At 37.5% G+C, this 9,488-nt stretch overlaps 1 protein-coding gene across 3 annotated transcripts in view; it reads right to left on the reverse strand.

Annotated features, from left to right (window-relative positions):
- The window catches only part of LOC127444080 (adenylate cyclase type 2-like), a 99,230-nt gene extending 92,653 nt beyond the window's left edge, over positions 1–6,577 (reverse strand). For 2 of the 3 annotated variants that reach the window (XM_051703282.1, XM_051703273.1), the window contains exon 1: positions 6,411–6,576. The gene's annotated coding sequence lies outside the window, so the exon portion shown is untranslated. Of the gene's footprint in view, positions 1–6,410 lie in introns of all 3 variants that reach the window. The other variant, XM_051703255.1, reaches the window with a different exon arrangement.
- Between the last annotated feature and the right edge of the window lie 2,911 nt (positions 6,578–9,488).

Here is a 9,488-nt window from a genome sequence, read left to right on the forward strand (position 1 = left end):
ATTTACTCACCCTCATGCCATCTCAGATGTGTATGACTTTCTTTCTTCTGCTGAACACAACCAACGATTTTTAACAGAATATCTCAGCTCTGTTGGTCCATTTAATGCAAGTGAATGGTGGCCAGAATTAGTAAGGTCCAAAATGCACATAAAGGCATCACAAAGTTAATCCATACAACTACAGTGGTTAAATCCATGTCTTCAGAAGTGATATAATAGGTGTGGGTGAGAAACAGATCAGTACTGAAGTCCTTTTCACTATGAATTCAACCTTTGACCAGCCCCGTCCAGTAGGTGGCCATATGCATGAAGAATACAAATTGCCAAAAACAAAAGAAGAAGAATGTGGAAGTGAAAATGAAAGTTGAGATTTGATGTAAAAAAACAGACTGAAATATTGATATGTTGTTTTTTCTTTTACCCAAACCTATCATATTGCTTCCAAAAACATGGATTTCACCGTTGGAGTCATATGAATAATTTTTATGCTACCTTTATGCTACCTTTATGTGACCATTTACTTGACACAACACAGTCATTATCTTGTTGTGTTGACAGAAAAGGAAATGTGATATTTTATATAACAGAAAAATGACACAAAGAATGCAGCCAATTAATAAAAACATTATGCTTTCTGCCATGCCTAACACTAAATTTATCCGATAAACTTGGTGACAAGCTACAACAGCTTAAAGCCCAGTAGCCAATAGGTTAGCACATACTAATTCTGATCATTGTACAGTTACTAGAGAGAGAGAGAAAAAAAGGCTTTTTATATCTGCAAATTATTTGTCATGTCACGTGTATTTCTGCAATGGGCAATGGTTATCAAAACAATTACGACGATTATCAGTTGTAAGACATATTTGCATCCCAAGATGAGACAGAATTCATATACACTTAGATTCACATTCACTAAGATCAATAACCTCCATCCATGCCTACATTGCCAAAACTCATGATCCAATTCTACAATATTACAAGTATTATATCTCAATACCTCCCATAATATTACTCAACTGTAATGACACACCTTGTTTTTTTAACATATGAATGAGAATTTCCACATAACATTAACTTTTTTAAACCCCTGAAATTGAAGGGGATTTTGCTTTGAATGACAGCGTCCTGAAAATTCAACACAGAACTTTAGCTATGAACAATTATTTAAGCCACTTTAAATTACAACATAGAAAAGCACACTCATGCTCACACATGCACTTCAACTCATCTGAAAGCAGTACCAGTAGTCTGACCATAATGCTTTGATGCTTTTGATGCAAGATTGTAATTAACACCCTTTGTGTAAGTAATGCCTCTTGCTTGCTTGCCTATGTCAGACAGAGCCCTCCCTGTCCTAAGTGTGAATTTCTCTCTGTGAATTTAATCAACTCTCTCTTAAATAGTGGTCAACGGATATATCGCAGAGGCCGATAAATCGGACAATATTTGGTATTTTTTATATATCGGCATTGACCAATAAATGTAAAAAAATTGTTTGCGAATTGCGATGGTGCCAAGAACCGACTGATTTGCACGTGAAGGAGCTATCAAAGATGCGTGAATGATTGTGTAATCACAATAATAGACCGGTGTGCAACAAAGTCTTATTCAAGCAGTCCCCTGACTGAGCAGACGTGCATGAGCTCATGATGTGAAGAGTGCTCGTGCGTTTTGTTCTCCCCATCTATTCTCAACACTTCCCTGTAACTTTGTCTTATCTAATGATAGCAATACAACTTCTATCATATGTTGTCTGCAAATATGCAGATATTTCGTTTAAAGAAAACAACTGAATTTCTTTCAAAAATGTACTTCACTAACCTCACTGTCATGGATTTATGTGTTTTTGTTCATGTCTTTTATTTTAGTAAAATAGTCCCATGCCATGTTTGTTCCTGTTTCATTGTCATGTGATCTTGTCATGTGTTTCCCATGTTCTTGTGTCTTGTCCCCATTGGTTGAATGAATGAGCTGAATGAGCCAATCTCCTCCTTGATGCCAGGCGGCCAGAGTACCTACAGCCTGACTCAATTTATCGATCTTGCTCTACTGATAAGTGGTTCATCGTTCACTGTGGGGGAGGTGGACGCCAAGCCAGAGTTCCACGTCATTGCCGCTGAGCCAGCGTCCCACGTCATGGTCGATGAGCCAGGGTCCCACGTCATGGTCGACGAGCCAGCGTCCCACGTCATTGTCGACGAGCCAGCGTCCCATGTCATGGTCGACGAGCCAGCGTCCCACGTCATGGTCGGCTCTCAACAAGCCAGCGTCCCACGTCATGGTCGGCTCTCGATGAGCCAGGGTCCCACGTCATGGTCAACGAGCCAGGGTCCCACGTCATGGTCGACGAGCCAGGGTCCCACGTCATGGTCGACGAGCCAGGGTCCCACGTCATGGTCGTTGAGCATGGGTCCCACGTCATGGTCGACGAGCCGGGGTCCCACATCATGGTCGACGAGCCAGGGTCCCACGTCATGGTCGACGAGCCAGGGTCCCACGTCATGGTCGACGAGCCAGGGTCCCACGTCATGGTCGACGAGCCTGAGTCCCACGTCATGGTCGTTGAGCATGGGTCCCACGTCATGGTCGACGAGCCGGGGTCCCACATCATGGTCGACGAGCCTGGGTCCCACGTCATGGTCGACGAGCTTGCTCCACCTTCTGCCCCTGATCCTGAGTCTGTCACAGCCTGAGTCTGCTCCATGCCATGTCACAGCCACGCCCGAGTCTGCTCCATGCCATGTCACAGCCACGCCTGAGTCTGCTCCATGCCATGTCACAGCCACCCCTGAGTCTGCTCCATGCCATGTCACAGCAACGCCTCAGCCTGCTCCATGCCATGTCACAGCAATGCCTCTGCTCCACGGTCCAGGCCCGCCTCTGCTCCACGGTCCAGGCCCGCCTCTGCTCCACGGTCCAGCGCTCACACCTGCCACGGCCAACGAGCCAGCATCCACACCTACCACGGCCAAGTCAGGATCCTGCCGTACCATGTTACCATGTCATGCCATGTAACCACGTCAAGTTGCCACGGTCCATTCCCCCCCCCACAACCCACAGCTCCCTCTTGAACTCTGTGTTTTTATTTTGGGGCGTAGGGAGCTGCCGCTAGTGGGGGGATATATCATGGATTTATGTGTTTTTGTTCATGTCTTTTATTTTGGTAAAATATTTCCATGCCATATTTGTTCCTGTTTCATTGTCATGTGATCTTGTCATGTGTTTCCCTTGTTCTTGTGTCTTGTCCCCTAATCCTCAAATTAACAATAATAATAATAATTCAATATTATATTATAATAATAACCTAGACTGGGACCCACATTAATAATTCAGTATTATAACAAAATTCAACTGGCTTACAAAAAGTGAGTGAAGCTGTCATTTTTGCACACCGTTCATTCACAAAAAAAAAAAAAAAAAACAGTACAAATTAAAGGCAGTAAATATCATTCTCCCTTATGTTCATATAGTTAAAACTGTGGAAAACATGGCTTCATTATTTTTAACTAATTTTTTACCTCATGCATTTAACATTTTAAATAAATTCAATAGGCTACAATATATTGAGATATAATTTTGTAGACATTTCGCCCAGCCCTATATGACTAAACAAACCAGGAAAAGTTGCTATATACAATCTATCTATACATATTTATTTAAATTTTTACAAAGTTTAAGTCTGAGCAAAATTTTGAGTGAAAATAATGATAAATGAAAGTTAATAGAATTTTTAGCAATTTATTGTACATGTAATTTACTGTTATATTAAATTGTGTGATATCACATTTATCGGCGTTACGTCGACCTATCGGCCACCCTGCTCTAAAGATATCGGCATCAGCCATTAAAAAAACTCATATCGGTCAATCACTACTCTTATATACTTCATAGATGCCCAGCACAAACACCTCTTACAGAAAAGGTAATAATAACACAACCTTACAACAGAGCACCTTCACCACAGAGAAGAGTTTGGGTGATATACCAATCCACTGGCATTGCCTTTGTGCTCCATATCCAGGCCTGGAAGTAGTTAAACATGTAAACATGCTTTGGATTGTACATATTTTTAAAACTCAGAATAGGGACATATCTTGGCCTCCTGTTAACATCTGGCTGCTTCAAGTCCTATGGATGGTTCACTGGACTTCATAAGATACCTCTCCTGTGCAATATTGACACTCCGAAGAATTTAGACCAGAGACGTCTCAAGACTAATTTGTTACACTCTCATAGATTTTCAAAGATATTCACTGACAACACAAAAGCACACTTCAGTCTACTATTAAGTAAGATAATAAATTGTCCTACTAGCAAATAGAGTAGAGGTAGACTGATATATCAGGTTTACCGATTAATCTGTACCGATAGTTGCTTTTTGGAACTATCATTATAAGCAAAAATCTATGATGACAGTTGCTGATAGTTTTTTCATAATTTCATAATTTCAAAATAAGAGTCCTGTTTCGGGCTTGTTTATACTTAAAAGTCCAGCATTATGCAACAAATCTTAATTTTTTTCTGGTTATTTTGGGGATTTTGGTTTAACAATAAACTGCATCTGAGATTTTATTCATTTAGGACTCTTTGTTCTGCCCTGTCATAGTAAGGAAAGAATAAGATTTTATAAATCAATTTTAAAAACTATCAGCCGATTAATCAACCTTTCCCATCAACTTAGTTATCGGTATCTGCAAAATCCACTATTTGTCGACCTCTAAAATAAAGGGTAAAATTCAGTGGAAAATTTAACACTTCATAACAAATTTCTAGCTAATACATGAGTCTGCTGTCAAAGACCCCCAATAACTCCATCCAAACCACATTAAAAGGTGTTTAAGGGACAAAACTTATCATGAAACAATTGTGAGGTTCATATTAAGTTCGTATAAAATCTAGCTCTGGCATGACAGTAAAAAATAGCAATCTAACAATAGTAACAATGGAAATTGTAACAAAAATGTACATATAAAAAACAACAAAAAATATTTTTAATTTCTTGTTTAATATGAATATATTTAATTTTAAAAATATTATATTGTATTTTGAAACACTGATTTCTGCCAAACACCCACAAACAGTCGAGAGAAGACTACAGATAACAAATGCTCACTTCCTTACTGTGGTTTCATCTTTAGTAAGTGGCCTTTTGAGATCTGCTGTTTTTGTACATTTTATTTTTAAACTGAAATAAAACACAGCACTGCCAGCTGACAACATGGTTAGTTTAACTTTTGTATGCGGTAAACAAGCATTTTCCATATTAAAAGAACACCTTGGATGATGGGGTAACTTTGGGTGCAACATCTCCATTTGAAAGGCACAGCAGAAATGGCCAGGAGACAACTGTCCTGGTTTGCAGCTTCAAAAGTGCAGAGAATGAGCAGTCTTCCCTAATACAAGTGTCACGTAATCAGATAAAGCTCCATTGAGTGTCTACAGTTATGTCACCACAACAGTCTGTCCAGCTCTCTAGAAGTGGTATTTACTGTAAATGCTCCACTCTGAGTGTAACCTGAACCGGAATTCAACTCTAATTCCTTGAGAAAGAATTCCAGAAATTGAGCTGAAATCTATTGTTGTCAGTCAGAATTTAGAAAATATGTGTTCATCACTGCCTTCCCATCTTTTCATTTTCAGAAGGCAAGCCCCAGTGGCTCTGTTTACTGAGAGTAACTACAGTACATTTGAGAAGCCTCTACTGCACTCTTAAAATATTCATTTCCTGTAGGGAGACCCTTTCAGAAGATGCAAACCAAACAGACATTGCATGAGAATTTGCTGTACTTTCTTGGTTGTATAGCATTTTAAATGATGTAGTTTGAAAAATTGGGCAATGATCTACACTCTGATGGTACTAATAACTGTCCTATTTAAATTTAGATTGATTTGGGTGTAACACCAGTTACTACTGCCACTTCAGTAACATTAAATATATGTTTGAAAGCATGTAAATGGTAATGTGAATCCGTCTTAAAGTTGTGTTGATGTAAGTCTGAGCTCTTCCTCATTCTTCAAACAGTTGAGACAAAGACATTAAATGTTAGCAATCTCTTCAATGTCATTTCTTTTCTATTCGACTGGACCACAATCCGTTGAAATGTATCAAAAACAGGATTTATACAGGTTTTCAGTCAGGAGTGTTTTCTCTTTCTCTGAGCCGTATTGATGCCCTATAGACATATGAAGAGACTTCTAACGATCACAAGCAAAAAAAAAAAACAAAAAAAAAAAAGGAAATAAAAGAACCCATTTCTTCATCTTGACTGTGGAGTATGGGTTTCGAAAAAGCAAATAACATACATATTATTACATTATAAAAAGAAAAAGAAAAAGGTTTCCATCAAGAGTCCAGGTATCTGAACTCTACAGGTATCAAATCCGCTGAAGTAACAAACTTCACTCACCTGGCAGCTATCGTCGAGTGGAAAACTGCTGCTGAAGCCCACAATAGTGTGACATATTTTATGTTTTCGTTAGTTAAGCATTTGTCGGACGAAGTCTTGTCCAACGGTGCCTCTCGCTCAAACACGTCGGTTGCACAGACCGTGCGCGCTACGGAAACTGCCGCTCAATTTCTTTTTCACTGCGCGCGCCACCCCGCGTGCAGCCTCTGCTACAAAGCACATCAGCCACTGTTAAGCATGCATTCTTTCTGTAGTGTCTGCTCTTGTCTGGGAATTGGGTTTATGTGCATTAATAAACTTATAATCTTAGAATTCAGTACCAAAATATATTTAGAATCTAGTAGTTTATGTACAAGGCAATGCAATTTTAAGGATTAATTTTTTGGAGGACAAAATTACTTTAATGAATGTAACTGTAAATATTACATTACTGGTTTAAAGTAGGCCTGCTGATTTATTATTGTATTACTTTTTATAGTCTAAATGCATGTGAAAGCGCCTGCCAAAATAAATGGACAGTTAATGAGAGAATTACACAGTTAAATTACAACTTTAAAGTGCATTTTATTAGGTAGAATACAGATCATCACTCTATTTGTCCAAAAGGGACAATTAGAGACTTTTCCCCTTTTCATTCTCACAAAAATATACAAAACATATTGATGTCCTTATAATATAAGACTTAATAATGTGAGATACACAGGCATATAATGACTCACAGAATTATCAAAATAAAGGTCATTCATTATGTATACAGTATATAATATAAAGACATATACATAATGAGCCATTAAAACAATAATAAAATATACAATTATTTATGTATATTTAATATTGTTTCATTTTTGGGATTAACATTTATAAACTTAGACGAGACTATTTTGCATCTGCACATGACATTCGACTGCTCAAGCAGAAACATTTCTTGCCCAACTACTGCCAATTATTTATTTATGTGTGTAAAAATTACAGATCACATAAATAGCAAAGTAAGACTATTAGCATGACATAGACAATACAAATGAGGATAACAGACATGTCTGAATCTGTCTAGGAAAAAAGAGTCCAACATGGACAAACAATGTGCATCTTTCCTTTTGTTATAAGCTGAATCCTTCTGCCTGAGGCTGATGTGTTTCCAAAATTACAAAGACCCCCTATCAGACTCAGATATTCAACAATGATAAGATTATCAACAATTTCAAACCTCCCATTTGCCAATTTGGAAGGCATCAGATGTTTGTACGGTACGGTGTAAAGTGTAACCGCTGATACTTTCCATGTAATGCTGCTGAAAGTGGGTAATAGTATTTTTGTTCTGCACTTGGTAGCGACAAAAAAAGTTCTATAAAGTGACATGACAGTGGGATCATTTCAATATTGTCCAAATTAAGACATATTGTTCGTAAATAACAATTTTGCATTAATTATAAGGAACATTAGCTTTTGGCTTGTCTATGTGCATTCAGCTAGCTTAACTAGCAGCTATACACTATGCTATGCCAAGACACAGGAAATTTGTCACTATTACATTTGTCTTCCGAACAGTATAAAATCCATAGCAGCCTATTAAACAATGTTAATAATTGAAATATTTTATGAAATAGTAAATATAACACCTCAATGATTGATAGTTGTGCTGTAATTTTTATTGCATGGATTGAAAGTGGATACATGTGAAGTAAACTTCTATGTACCCTGATGATACTCCAAATGTTCTTGTATCAGAATCCTTTTAACTCTATTCCAATGGTGTCCATCTGGTTAAGACATACTTATTACCAGCTTTTGTACTTCATAATAGCATTATATAAACTCTACAATACAGGTGGAGTAACAAATATGATCTCAAAGACCATCATCTCTTAAGGTAGAGGTCTGAGAGCATATCAAAACTATTAGTCAAAACAAAAAAAAAAACAAAAAAACAAAACAAAAAAAAAAAAAAAAAAGAGGGGGGGGGGTCAAAGGGAAAACACAAGGTAAGACAACACCACCACCTACTGTTTATCTGATGAACTGCAACATTCGAGAACAAGCCTTCTTATGTGAATACATCAAGATGCAGTGGAATGGAAAAAAAAAAAAATCACTCACACTCTCTCTCTCTCTCTCTCTCTCTCTCTCTCTCTCACACACACACCCTCACATTCATGCGCGCTCTCTCTCACACACACACTCACTCACACACACAATCACACACTCACTCTCTCTCTCTCTCTCTCTCTCACACACACACTCACTCTCTCTCTCTCACACACACTCACTCTCTCTCACTCTCTCTCTGTTAAATTTAACTTTCAGATTTCAAAAATAAACATTACTCAACAGTTGTCAAAAAAATAAAAAGGTACTTGACATTATAAATTAATAAATTGCCATACATGACAACCAACAATCATGTTTTACCACTCAGCCCATGGACAGGACATAAAACACATCTGGCCACTACTGTATGCATATAGAAATCCAATGTCATTGTTTTGTTTGTCACCATTGATAAAAATACATACAAAAATAAAAATAAAAAAATAAAAAAGCTTCTGTGATGGACATATCATTCAGAGTAGCCTGAAAACCACAGCTGTAATCTTTTAAACATGGTAAGATTGATAGTGTTCTTCAAATTTCAACATCAAAACAATTTTCCCCTTTCTTTGACAGAGAACAAAACTCATGCAAGCACAATCGCTCACACATACTTGCACTCCAAACCACATGCGTACAGAGTGTGCACTGAATTGTGTCTTTACATGACGCCAGTATGTGTAGTCTACTGCTAACACTATCTCTCCTTCAAACACCTCCACTGCCCAACCACTATATTACACAAAAATATAACAAAAAAGGCTCATGGTAAGTGTTGGCAATTGAACCCAAACCTGTACAACTTTGAGGAGCTGCAGTGTTACTGTGTGTACATCTATAGCAAGGCGAAATTTGAACAATGCTATAAAAGTCTTATGAAACCCTTTTCATGTTTGATAATATATATATATATAATATATATATATATATAATATATATATATATATATATATATATATATATATATATATATATATATATATATAGTTC

This window comes from Myxocyprinus asiaticus, chromosome 1, assembly GCF_019703515.2.
Source record: "Myxocyprinus asiaticus isolate MX2 ecotype Aquarium Trade chromosome 1, UBuf_Myxa_2, whole genome shotgun sequence".
In the NCBI taxonomy this organism is placed as follows: domain Eukaryota; kingdom Metazoa; phylum Chordata; class Actinopteri; order Cypriniformes; family Catostomidae; genus Myxocyprinus; species Myxocyprinus asiaticus.